General features: G+C 38.8%; 1 non-coding gene across 1 annotated transcript; it reads right to left on the bottom strand.

Moving 5' to 3' along the window:
* Positions 1–563: 563 nt before the first annotated feature.
* LOC112773400 (small nucleolar RNA R71) lies at positions 564–671 on the bottom strand. Its single transcript, XR_003187951.1, has one exon. It is a non-coding gene; the product is annotated as a small nucleolar RNA R71 (small nucleolar RNA).
* Between the last annotated feature and the right edge of the window lie 13498 nt (positions 672–14169).

Genomic DNA, 14169 nt, shown 5'->3' with positions numbered 1-14169 from the left:
ATTCTATACTTTCTTCTTCTCTCTTTCATATGAGCAGGAGTAAGGACAAAGACATTCTGGTTGAGGCTGATCCTAAACCCGAAAGGACCTTGAAGAGAAAGTTGAGAGAAGCTAAAGTACAACTCTCTGTAGAGGACCTAACAGAGCTTTTCAAATAAGAAGAAGCCATGGCAGCCGAAAACACCAACAATGCAAGGAAGGTGCTTGGTGACTTTACTACCCCTACTCCTGACTTCTATGGGAGAAGCATCACTATCCCTGCTATTGGAGTAAACAATTTTGAGCTTAAGCCTCAATTAGTTTCTCTAATGCAACAGAATTGTAAGTTTCATGGACTTCCATTGGAAGATCCTCATCAGTTCTTAGCTGAATTCTTGCAAATCTGTGACACTGTCAAGACTAATGGGGTTGATCCCGAGGTCTACAAGCTTATGCTTTTTCCGTTTGTTGTAAGAGACAGAGCTAGAACATGGTTGGATTCACAACCTAAAGAAAGCCTGAACTTTTGGGAAAAGCTAGTTAATGCCTTCTTGGCAAAGTTCTTTCCACCTCAAAAATTGAGCAAGCTTAGAGTGGAAGTCCAAACCTTCAGACAGAAGGAAGGTGGATCCCTCTATGAAGCATGGGAAAGATACAAGCAATTGATCAGAAGGTGTCCTTCTGATATGCTTTCAGAATGGAGCATCATAGGTATCTTCTATGATGGTCTGTCTGAACTATCCAAAATGTCATTGGACAGCTCCGCTGGGGGATCTCTTCATCTGAAGAAGACGCCTGCAGAAGCTCAGGAACTCATTGAAATAGTTGCAAATAACCAATTCATGTACACCTCTGAAAGGAATCCTGTGAATAATGGGACAAATCAGAAGAAAGGAGTTCTTGAGATTGATACTCTGAATGCCATACTGGCTCAGAACAAAATATTGACTCAACAAGTCAATATGATTTCTTAGAGTCTGTCTGGAATGCAAGCAGCAATAGGCAGTACCAAAGAAGCTTCATTTGAAGAAGAAGCTTATGATCCTGAGAACCCAGCAATGAAAGAGGTGAATTACATGGGAGATTCCTATGGAAATACTTACAATCCTTCATGGAGAAATCATCCAAATCCCTCATGGAAGGACCAACAGAGGCCTCAACAAGGATTCAATAACAATAATGGTGGAAGAAATAGGTTTAGCAATAGCATGCCTTTTCCATCATCTTCTCAGCAACAGACAGAATTCTAAGAAGAGCCACTCTGACTTAGCAACTGTAGTCTCTGATCTAATTAAAACCACTCAAAGTTTCATGACTGAAACAAGGTCCTCCATCAGAAATTTGGAGGCACAAATAGGTCAGCTGAGTAAAAAAGTTACTGAACTCCCTCCTAGAACTCTTCCAAGCAATACAAAAGAGAATCCAAAAGGAGAGTGCAAGGCCATCAACATGACCCACACGGCCGAACTTGGAGAGGAGGAAGAGGCAGTGATCTCCACTAAGGAAGACCTCACTGGACATCCACTGGCCTCCAAGGAGTTCCCTCATGAAGAACCATGGGAATCTGAGGCTCACACTGAGACCATAGAGATTTCATTGAATTTACTTCTGCCATTCATGAGCTCTGATGAGTATTCTTCCTCTGAAGATGATGAAGATGTTACTAAAGAGCTAGTTGCTAAGTACCTTGGAACAATCATGAAGCTAAACGCCAAGTTATTTGGTAATGAGACTTGGGAGAATGAACCTCCATTGCTCACTAAAGAACTGGATGACTTGACTAGGCAGAAATTACCTCTGAAGAGACAAGATCAAGGAAAGTTTTCAATACCTTGTACCATAGGGACCATGACCTTTGAGAAGGCTTTGTGTGACCTAGGGTCAAGCATAAACCTCATGCCTCTCTCTGTAATAGAGAAGCTAGGGATCATTGAGGTACAAGCTGCAAGAATCTCACTGGAGATGGCAGACAAGTCAAAGAAACAGGCTTATGGACTTATAGAGGATGTCTTGGTAAAGGTTGAAGACCATTACCTCCCTGCTGATTTCATAAACCTAGACACTGGAAAGTGTATAAATGAATCCATCATCCTTGGTAGACCCTTCCTAGCCACAGCAAAAGCTGTGATTGATGTAGACAGAGGAGAATTAGTCCTTCAAGTGAATGAGGACTCCCTTGTGTTTAAGGCTCAAGGATCTCCCTCTGTAACCATGGAGAGGAAGCATGAAAAGCTTCTCTCAATACAGAGTCAAACAAAATCCCCACATTCAACTCTAAGTTTGGTGTTGGGAGGCCACAACCAAACTCTAAGTTTGGTGTTGAGGGGCTATCATCATGCTCTGAGTATCTGTGAGGCTCCATGAGAGCCCACTGTCAAGCTACTAACATTAAAGAAGCGCTTGTTGGGAGGCAACCCAATTTTACTTATTCTCCATTGTTCTTTTATGTTTTCTATAGGTTGATGATCATGTGAAGTCACAAAAATAATTGAAAAAGCAAAAACAGAAGGAAAAATAATATTAAAAATAGAACACCCTGGAGAAGAAACTTACTAAACGCCAATAAGGGTAGCAGAATGGGCGTTAAACGCCCAGTCTGTCACCGTTCTGGGCATTTAACACCAGAAATAGGCACCAGATTGGTGTTTAACGCCAGGATTGGCAGAAAGGGGCATTTTTTACATGATCACTAGTGTCTAAGTGTCTATGCCTCAAATATATGAAAATGAATCCATCACCTTTCTTAAATGGAAAATGTTTTTAATTTAAAAAGAAAAAGAAGTGCATGAATTTCGAATTTTATAACAGATTAATTATTTTGATGTGGTGGCAATACTTTTGTCTTTCTGAATGAATGCATGAACAGTGAATATTTTTGAATTTGATTGTTCATGAATGTTAAAATTGTTGGCTCTTGAAAGAATGATGGAAAAGGAGAAATGTTATTTAATAATCTGAAAAATCATAAAATTGATTCTTGAAGCAAGAAAAAGTAGTGAATACAAAAAAAAAAGAGAGAAAAAGAAAAAGCAAGCAGAAAAAGCCAATAACCCTTTAAACCAAAAGGCAAGGGTAAAATAAAAAAGATCCAAGTCTTTGAGCATCAGTGGATAGGAGGGCCCACAGGAATAAAATCCTGTCCTAAGCGGCTAAACCAAGCTGTCCCTAACCATGTGCTTGTGGCGTGAAGGTGTCAAGTGAAAACTTGAGACTGAGCGGTTAAAGTCGTGGTCCAAAGCAAAAAGACTGTGCTTAAGAGCCCTGGACACCTCTCACTGGGGACTTTAGCAAAGCTGAGTCACAATCTGAAAAGGTTCACCCAGTCATGTGTCTGTGGTATTTATGTATCCGGTGGTAATACTGGAAAACAAAATGCTTAGGGTCACGGCCAAGACTCATAAAGTAGCTGTGTTCAAGAATCAACATACTTAATTAGGAGAATCAATAACACTATCTGGATTCTGAGTTCCTATAGATGCCAATCATTCTGAACTTCAAGGGATAAAGTGAGATGCCAAAACTGTTCAGAAGCAAAAAGCTAAAAGCCCCGCTCATCTAATTAATACTGATCTTCATAGATGTTTTTGGAATTCATTGTACATTCTATTCTTTTTATCCTATATGATTTTCAGTTGCTTGGGGACAAGCAACAATTTAAGTTTGGTGTTGTGATGAGCGGATAATTTATACGCTTTTAGGCATTGTTTTTAGTATGTTTTTAGTATGTTTTAGTTAGTTTTTATTATGTTTTTATTAGTTTTTATTTAAAAATCACATTTCTGGACTTTACTATTAGTTTGTGTATTTTTCTGTGATTTCAGGTATTTTCTGGCTGAAATTGAGGGACCTGAGCAAAAATCTGATTCAGAGGCTGAAAAAGGACTGCAGATGCTGTTGGATTCTAACCTCCCTACACTCGAAGTGGATTTTCTGGAGCTACAGAAGCCCAATTGGCGCGCTCTCAATTGCTTTAGAAAGTAGACATCCTGGGCTTTCCAGCAATATATAATAGTCCATACTTTGCCCAAGATTTGATGGCCCAAACTGGCGTTCCAAGTCAGCTTAAGAATTCTGGCGTCAAAACGCCAGAACTGGCACAAAAGCTGGCGTTTAACTCCAAGAAAAGTCTCTACATGTGAAAGCTTCAATGCTCAGCGCAAGCACACACCAAGTGGGCCCGGAAGAAGATTTCTGCATTAATTACTTATTTCTGTAAACCCTAGGCCACGAGTTCTCTATAAATAGGACCTTTTGCTATTGTATTTTCATCTTGGATATACTTTTTGATCTTGGTTCTTCGGGTTCCCTCTCTGGGGCCGAAGCCAATGACCACCATTATCACTTTTATATTTTCAACGGTGGATTTTCTACACACCATAGATTAAGGTGTGGAGCTCTGCTGTTCTTCATGAACTAATGCAAAGTACTACTGTTTTTCTATTCAATTCACGCCTATTTCTTCTCTAAGATATTCATTCGCACTCAAGAACATGATGAATGTGATGATTATGTGACACTCATCACCATTCTCACCTATGAACACGTGCCTGACAACCACTTCCGTTCTACATGCAAAAAAGCTTGAATGTGTATCTCTTGGGTTTCTAATCTAAGATTAGAACCTTCATGGTATAGGCTAGAATTATTGGCGGCCATTCCTGAGATCCGGAACGTCTAAACCTTGTCTGTGGTATTCTGAGTAGGATCTGGGAAGGGATGACTGTGACGAGCTTCAAACTCACGAGTGTTGGGCGTGTGACAGACGCAAAAAGATCAATGGATCCTATTCCAACATGATCGAGAACCGACAGATGATTAGCCGTGCGGTGACAGCGTGCGTAGAACATTTTCACTACGAGGACGGGAAGTAGCCATTGACAACGGTGATGCCCAACATAAAGCTTGCCATGGAAAGGAGTATGAATGATTGGAAGAAGGCAATAGGAAAGTAGAGGTTCAGGAGGAACAAAGCATCTTCATACGCTTATCTGAAATTCCTACCAATGAATTACATAAGTATCTCTATCTCTATCTTTATTTTATGTTTTATTTATCTTTAATTATCAATCCTCCATAACCATTTGAATCTGCCTGACTCAGATTTACAAGATGACCATAGCTTGCTTCAAGCCGACAGTCTCCGTGGGATCGACCCTTACTCACGTAAGGTATTACTTGGACGACCCAGTGCACTTGCTGGTTAGTTGTGCGGAATTGTGACAAAGTGTGATTCACATTTGAGAGCTCCAAGTCTTTGGCGCCATTATTGATGATCACAATTTCGTGCACCAAAAGCTCTCCAGTAAAATCAAGAGAAAAGAAAGAAGAAGAAGAATAAGAACTACAATTAATCCATTGAATCACAATAGAGCTCTCTAACCCAATGAAAAGAGTTAGTTGTTCATTGCTCTACCAAAATAGAAAATAAAGAAAGTGTAGAAAAGTAAAGATGAAGATTAAAACTAAAATTGAAACTTCAAAATTCATAAATGAAAAGTACAAAGAAAAGAAAGAGAAGGAAAAGTGTGTAAGGGGAGGGAATCCGAAGACCCCCTTCAATCCCCCAATTCCAGTTTTCCTTGAATGTAAAAACTAAGGCCTTTATATAGGATCTCCTAAATTACAAAATGAAATGAAACTAAAAGTAAATTACAATTAAATGAAAATTCCTATTCTAGATGCTTCTTGTGACCTTGATTGGTTGAAACTTGTGGGCTTGCTTCCTTGAGGTTGGGTGGTCCTTGTAAGTGAATCAAGTTGAGGTCCAGGTGCTAATGTCAGTGCTAACATTAGCCACACTAATGCTACAAGTGTGGCGTTAGTGCTGAAGTTAGTGTGGCTAACGTCACACTTGCAATCCAGTTGGTATTTTTGGGGCTTAAAAGATGCCTCTGGTTTGTGCTCCTATTTCATTCCCACTATAAAGTATTAGATATCGTTGGAAAGCTCTGAATGTCAGCTTTCTAACGTAACTGGAATCACCTCAATTGGACCTCTTTAACTCAAGTTATGCTCCTTTGAAGGGGACATGGTTGCTGGCATAGTGGCTGGCGTTATTGGCAAAAGTGAGTGCCAATAACGTCCGCGTCCAGGGGGTTAATATTGCCAGGTTCTGGAGCTCAAACTTAATGTCCACCCCATACTATTATATATTGTTAGAAAGCCCTGAATGTCTACTTTCCAACGCCTTTGAAAGCGCATCATTTGGAGCTCTATAACTCGAGTTACACTTCTTGGAAGGTGAAGAGGTCAGCTGGCCTTACTACAGGTTGATACCATGTTCATCTTTGCACTTTCGGGGCAGGTTTTCTCCCTCAAATTTAATGTCCACCATGTAGTGCCATATATGCTTGGAAAGCTCTGGAATCCTACTTTCCAATGCCACTGGAATCACCTCATTTGGAGCTTTGTGGCTTAAGTTATCCTTGTTTGAAGAAGGCATGGTCAGGCTGCCGGGTGAGATTTTGCCCACGTTAGTGTAACTAACGTGGCCACTAACGTAGGCCTTCTTTGCTTCGCAAACGTTAGTGGCGTTCACTTTTTCCACTAACTTTCACAGCTGCCTCCTTTCTTCCACGTTAATGCCCACGTTAGTGTAACTAACGTGGCCATTAACGTGGGTCTTCCTGGCTTCGCAAACGTTAGTGGCGTTCACTTTTTCCACTAACTTTCACAGCTGCCTCCTTTCTTCCATGTTAATACCATTAACTTTCTCACTAACGTTGAGGCTTCTCCTCTTCTTCCACGTTAGTGCCTACGTTAGTGGAGCTAACGTGGCCGCTAACGTGGGTCTTCTTGCCCTTTGCTAACCTTAGTGGCGTTAACGTTCTCACTAACTTTCCAAGCTTTCCTTCCTTCCACTTTAATGGCCACGTTAGTGGCACTAACGTAGCCACTAACGTGGCTCTTCTCTGCTTCTTGTTACCTGAAATCAATCAAACAAAGTACATCAAAGTCTTGCTCTTAATCATGAGATCATGCATCATCCATTTTATCATTCAATTCATGCATAATTCTCATGAAATCATTCAAAATTCACAATGTTTGCTTGAATCATGGTATGAATGTATTTTCAACCAAATACTTGCTTATTTCCTAAGAAAATGCATGAAACCAACCTAAAGCATACAAAAAATGGCTAGTAAAACTAGCCAAGATGCCCTGGCATCACAACACCAAACTTAAATCTTGCTTGTCCCCAAGCAAGAAAAGAACTATGCACAAAGAATTCTCTTAATTGGAATGCATTGAAGAATTGCTTATGATGCCTTAGTGGGTGAAGTGAATAAGTGACAGTGGGGTTAACTCTAATTTGTATACTTATGCAAGGATTCCAGTGCTCATTAGTCCTTACATTTTAGAAGTCTTAGATCTTAGGACTTTCATTCAAATGATATTATGGAATCCTCTTTATAGATTGTCACCTTTGAAGCAGCACTTATTTTCTAGCATTTTTCTTTTCTTTTTGTATCTTGGCCTCAACTCTAGGTATCATGTCTCAAAGCGGCTTTTTGAGATAAGCTTTCAATCAATACTCCCAAACCAGTTGGTCTAAGGTATTAGGTGTTGAAGCACCCCTTAGGATATACTTGCTCAAGCCTCTCTCTTTGACACAAATCCACCACAAGCATTTAACTAGGACAATAACTCTTTGAGTTCTTGTTTCTTTCTTTTTCTTCCTAGTAATTGATGCTCAGAGCCTTGGGCTTGTTCTTTGTTTTTCTTTTTCTTTTGTTTTCTTTTGTTGCTGCTTCTTGGATTAATAGATGTTTGAGAAATTCCATAATACTTCTCTAAATTTCATTTCCTGTCTATGAGCTCCATGCAAGTTTTCACAAACATGCAACCTCAATACACCATCATACAATCAAAACCTCCACTCCTCTTAATCTTTTGCTTACCCTAAGATTTATAAAATTCTTCAACATTTTTCTTTCAAAAGAATGATTTCCTTGTTGCATTCTTAGAGATATTGGGTGCAAGTAAAATTCAAGATGATAATCATGATATCATAGCAACATGTTACAAATCAAATATCAAATTATGCTTATTCACACGGAGTAATCACACATGCATACACAAGAAAATAGAAGACAATCATGCAATTTAAAGTGCTGGAAATAAGTAAGAGAAAAAAAGAACTTTACCACCTTGTAGTTCATCTTCATTGTTGTTGCCCTTTTCCTCTTATTCTTTCCCTTCCCACACCAGACTTAGAATAATTGCTTCTACTCAAGCAAAAATTAAAATAGTGGTGATGGGGTCTATGATGGATCATGAATGTCTCAGAATGAAGTGTGAGTATGCATGTATTTCAGCAAGCAAGATTAAGGATACAATAAAAGCACAAGAGATACAAACAGAGACATTATGATTGCATTAATAAGTGGTGTGTTTGGTACCTTGCATGAAAGATAAGTGGCAACACCAAACTTAGTGTGACACTCTCAATTTAGAATGTTGCAAGTACCCAGTGAAGATTGAAAATCAAATTGTTGAATGGCAACACCAAACTTAGAATGCAATCATATGCCAAATTATTGAAAGTAAACTAAGCAAGGAAATAAAATGTTACCTACGATTGGGTTGCCTCCCAACAAGCGCTTTTTTTAATGTCATTAGCTTGACATGTTGTTCATGAATTTCTTCCTCTTCTTCCAGTTTGTTAAGAGGAATGACCTCAAAAGGAAAGAGGAGCCAGTTAATGCCCCTTGTTTTGAGTGCCTCTCCCCAGCAAGCCTTCTTCTATTGTTAGCTTGAGTAAACTTGCTTGTTGGGGTAGGGGTGGGATGGCTTTTGGTTGACCTTTTCTTCTTCATGGATATTGTCCTTCTTTTCTTGGTCACCATCCTCTTTTTAGTGCTCATGTTGATTGCCTTCACCACCTTGATTTCAGTACTTGGGTGTTGTATGATGGTTGGAACATACTTTTCATCAAGAGCTTCTTGAATTGGTGGTTCAATGAACTCATCCTTGATGCAACTCTCTATTTTATTGGAGTAGTGTGGACTCCCTTGATTGACTTCCTCCCTTTCTTCTACATGATGTTGCATTGAGCCTTTTGGGAGTGAGTTTGCATGTTCTTTTGTCACCCTTAGTAGCCTCTGTGGGTATGGAGCTTTGGGCTTATATACTCTCACAACCTCCTCCTTCTTCATATGAATCTCACTTGGTATGGCTGCCTCTTTTTTTTGTTCTTCTGATTCCTCCCTTGTTCTTGACCTTTGAATGAACTCCTCTATTTCTGGAGAGAGTGAAGTGGTCTCTCTTTGTAATCTCAGCTCTTTAATGAATTGTTCTTCAGAATAGAGTTGTGCATTCTGTCTCAATTTTTCTCCATGGTCTCTTTTTGCTATTTTCTCCTCTTCGTTTGTCTTTATCATTTCTTCAAGGAGGAGTTCTATCCTAGCGAGTCATTCTTCTTCTCTACTTTTTTTGAGTTCTTCAATGATGAGTTCCATCCTAGCAAGTCTATCTAAAGGAGGTTGGGTAGGTTGTAATGGTTGGTCGGGGTTGGCTTGTGAATGGAATTGGTTGTTTTGTGGTTGTGTGTTCTGAAAGTGGTATGACTCTTGTGGGTAGTGGATTGAGTTTTGTGGATGGTAAAATGAATTGTATGGATTTGGGACAGAATTTTGTGCTGAGGTATACTCAAGTGATGAAGAATTTAGGCATGTAAAACTTAGAAGTGAGGTTGGATAATTGAGAGGTGATGGCTCTTGATGAATGGGGTATGAATGAGTGAAATATCTTTGATTTTGATCTTCCCAGCCACAACTTGAGTAGTGATCAATTTCACCAAAATATGGACCATTTTGTGGCTCTGGAAAGTACCCCATTTCATGTTCTTGATATTTCCACCCACCACGAGCATAGTAAAGTGAATCATTCTGTGGTGGTGGAGAGTTTTTCATGAAATTTGATTGACTAAAATATGATGGATGCTCCTTTCTTTCCTGCAAAAAGCTCTGTCTAAAACAATAATCACCAAAAGAAATTAGAATCTCCATTGTAATAAATGAGGGATTCTTAGTGAGGCAATATCACAAACAGTTAGTTAGCAAAAGGAAATAAGAAACAAAAGAAAACAAAGACAAAAGAAAGTGTCTAATCTAGTAAATCAATCAACCGGTAGTTTGTTAATCACAATTAATCCCTGGCAACGGTGCCATAAACTTGATGCACGGAAACTTGTCTCTCAATAGATTTCCCTCGGCAAGTATACCGAATTGTCGTCAAGTAATAACTCACAATAGAGTGAGGTCGAATCCCACAGAGATTAACGGATTAAGTAATCAATGGTTAATTGATTATTCTAGTTAGACGAATCATTAAGGAGTGATGAGCAATAGGAAAAGTAAATTGCATGAATGTAAAGGAAAAACTATAAAGTGCAGAAAAATAAAATGGCAAGAAAAGTAAATGTAAGAACTAAAAATAAAATGAACATTGGGATCAAGAGATATTGCAATCCTCCGGATCAAGTTCATTCTCATCTCTTCCTCAATCAATGCATTTATTGATCTCCTTGGCAATCTTAAGTGATTGGATCCCAATTCCTTGGCAATCCAATCTCTCTAAGCTTGAACAATTTCCCAATTCCTTGATTTAATTTCTCATGAGAAGAGATGAAGTTTGGTCACTGATTATACCACACACATTCATAGATCAAAGTATTGGTAGGATTAAATGTCACAATATCCATCCAAACCCCAACCTAATCCAATGTGAGAGAGCACTTCTAGCTTGATCTCCTCATTCCTTTTCCAAGGTTTAGAGAAAATCCAAGTATGAGCAATTTCTCTTCCGAGACAATTACCCAATTGGATGAAGATCGAAAGCTCTCTAGTAAAATCAAGAGAAAAGAAAGAAGAAGAAGAATAAGAACTACAATTGATCCATTGAATCACAATAGAGCTCTCTAACCCAATGAAAAGAGTTAGTTGTTCATTGCTCTACCAAAATAGAAAAGAAAGAAAGTGCAGAAAAGTAAAAATGAAGATTAAAACTAAAATTGAAACTTCAAAATTTATATATGAAAAGTACAAAGAAAAGAAAGAGAAGGAAAAGTGTGTAAGGGGAGGGAGTCCGAAGACCCCTCTTCAATCCTACAATTCCATTCTTCCTTGAATGTAAAAACTAAGGCCTTTATATAGGCTCTCCTAAATTACAAAATGAAATGAAACTAAAAGTAAATTACAATTAAATGAAAATTCCTATTCTAGATGATTCTTGTGACCTTGATTGGTTGACACTTGTGGGCTTGCTTCCTTGAGGTTGGGTGGTCCTTGTAAGGGAATCAAGTTGAGGTCCAGGTGCTAATGTTAGTGCTAACATTAGCCACACTAACGCTACAAGTGTGGCGTTAGTGCTGAAGTTAGTGTGGCTAACGTCACACTTGCTACCCAGTTGGTATTTTTGGGGCTTAAAAGATGCCTCTGGTTTGTGCTCCAATTTCATACCCATTATAGAGTATTATATATCATTGGAAAGCTCTGAATGTCAGCTTTCTAACACAACTGAAATCACCTCAATTGGACTTCTGTAACTCAAGTTATGCTCCTTTGAAGGAGACATGGTTGCTGGCATAGTGGCTGGCGTTATTGGCAAAGTGAGTGCCAATAACGTCCGCGTCTAGGGGGTTAATATTGCCAGGTTCTGGAGCTCAAACTTAATGTTCACCTCGTACTATTATATATTTTTGGAAAGCCTTGGATGTCTACTTTCCAACGCCTTTGAAAATGCATCATTTGGAACTCTATAACTCGAGTTACACTTCTTGGAAGGTGAAGAGGTCAGCTAGCCTTACTACAGGTTGATACCATGTTTATCTTTTCACTTTCGGGGCAGGTTTTCTCCCTCAAATTTAATGTCCACTATGTAGTGCCATATATGCTTGGAAAGCTCTGGAATCCTACTTTCCAATGCCACTGGAATCACCTCATTTGGAGCTTTGTGGCTCAAGTTATCCTTGTTTGAAGAAGGCATGGTCAGGCTGCCGGGTGAGATTTTGCCCACATTAGTGTCCATGTTAGTGTAACTAACGTGGCCACTAACGTAGGCCTTCTTTGCTTCGCAAACGTTAGTGGCATTCACTTTTTCCACTAACTTTCGCAGCTGCCTCCTTTCTTCCACGTTAATGCCCACATTAGTGTAACTAACGTGGCTATTAACGTGGGTCTTCTTGGCTTCGCAAACGTTAGTGGCGTTCACTTTTTCCACTAACTTTCACAGCTGCCTCCTTTCTTCCACGTTAATACCATTAACTTTCTCACTAACGTTGAGGCTTCTCCTCTTCTTCCACATTAGTGCCCACGTTAGTGGAGCTAATGTGGCCGCTAACGTGGGTCTTCTTGCCCTTAGCTAACGTTAGTGGCGTTAACATTCTCACTAACTTTTCAAGCTTTCCTTTCTTCCACTTTAATGGCCACGTTAGTGGTACTAACATAGCCACTAACGTGGCTCTTCTCTGCTTCTTGTTACCTGAAATCAATCAAATAAAGTACATCAAAGTCTTGCTCTAATCATGAGATCATGCATCATCCATTTTATCATTCAATTTATGCATAATTCTCATGAAATCATTCAAAATTCACAATGTTTGCTTGAATCATGGTATGAATGCATTTTCAACCAAATACTTGCTTATTTCCTAAGAAAATGCATGAAACCAACCTAAAGCATACAAAAAATGGCTAGTAAAACTAGCCAAGATGCCCTGGCATCAGTTGGGACCCGAAAAGGTGGCAAAGTGCATGTTTTAGGGGAGATGCTGCCAAAATTTTTATAAAATCTGAGACTTTGTTTGAAAAATTATTTTAAAAATAATGAATTATGCTTTAAATTGAATTATTGATAAATGATTTATGTTTGAACTTATTTTAATACAAAAATTATTATCTTTTGAATGTAATTTATTTAAGAAAAGAATTATGTTTTAAAGTCGATTTAAAGATGAAAATTCTTATGTTTTGGAATTTGATTTAAGTGAACAGATTTGGAGGAGTTTTACTGAATTTAAAAGAAACTTGAATTTTGAGTAACTAATTTCACTTGATGATGTTTTAGGAAAAGTTTAAAATATTCTCTAAAACTTTGATTTAATAAAACTGAAACAATTTCCGAGTCTTTGGAAACAGGTTTAAGAATGAAATTGAAAATTGGTTTTCAGTTTAAAAGGATTTGGTTTTGATTTAAGTAATTTGGTTTTGAAATTGGTTCGGAATGTTTGGATACATGATTTGGTTTTAGTTTAAATTCTATTTTATTTATTTAAATCAAGAAGCTGAGGTTTTAGAGGTTTTCAATGAATTTAAGAAAGGGAGTTAGGTTATTCTCCCCTAAAGTCTTGAGACCCTGCTGAGGAATCTTTTGACCAAATCCTAATTTAGGATGAATGATTTTTGACATAAGACTTTGAGCCTGATTGATTGTGGATATTATTGGTATTGATGAGATATTGTTGGATAGGCGTAAGGGCCAGGTTCGTTCCGCTTGCACTGAGTTATAGGCATAAGGGCCGGGTTCATCTCGCTTTATGCTGAGAGATTTGATATTGATGAGATTGTTGATAAGTCGCTTGCGCCTAGCAAGGACGGTGGTTAATCCCGCTTGTCGAGGTTGCGGCGCCTGCGTAAGGACGGTGGTTAATCTCGCTTACGTGTAGATGTGAGATCGGAGGCAGAGTATCCCGCTCACATCCTTTTGGATCACAGGAGTATGCCCGACACTATATCCGTGGGGGGTTCCCGTATCTATATATGTGATCGAAAGGCAACATTCCCATGGGAATGTGTCGGGGTGGCAATTGAACCGACAATGTGATATCACAACCAATAGGACAGACATTCATCATTTGTATTTATGTGACATTGTTTGGGTGTGTATATTGTAATAGGTTTGCCTATGTGAATACTTATGTTAACTGCTAACTGTTATACTTGTTGTAATTGCTCTTGATTGTGCTTGAACTACATTAATTGTGATTGTGTTTGATTGGTTGGCTTGTGATTAATTGGTTGATGATTGAGTTGTTTGGGCCGGCGGCCGTGTTGCATTGGATGGGCCTGAGGCCGTGGTTCGTATGTTTGAGGTCTAGTTTTGTATAAAGTATCTGACTGGTTCATCATAGACTTAATAAACCTATGCTTGGAACAGGATGATCATTTATACCACATAGATAACTGATTT

The sequence above is a fragment of the Arachis hypogaea genome, chromosome 18 (assembly GCF_003086295.3).
Source record: "Arachis hypogaea cultivar Tifrunner chromosome 18, arahy.Tifrunner.gnm2.J5K5, whole genome shotgun sequence".
Lineage (NCBI taxonomy): Eukaryota > Viridiplantae > Streptophyta > Magnoliopsida > Fabales > Fabaceae > Arachis > Arachis hypogaea.
The sequence above is the reverse complement of the archived record's forward strand: the minus strand, read 5'-3'. Positions and strand labels throughout refer to the sequence as shown.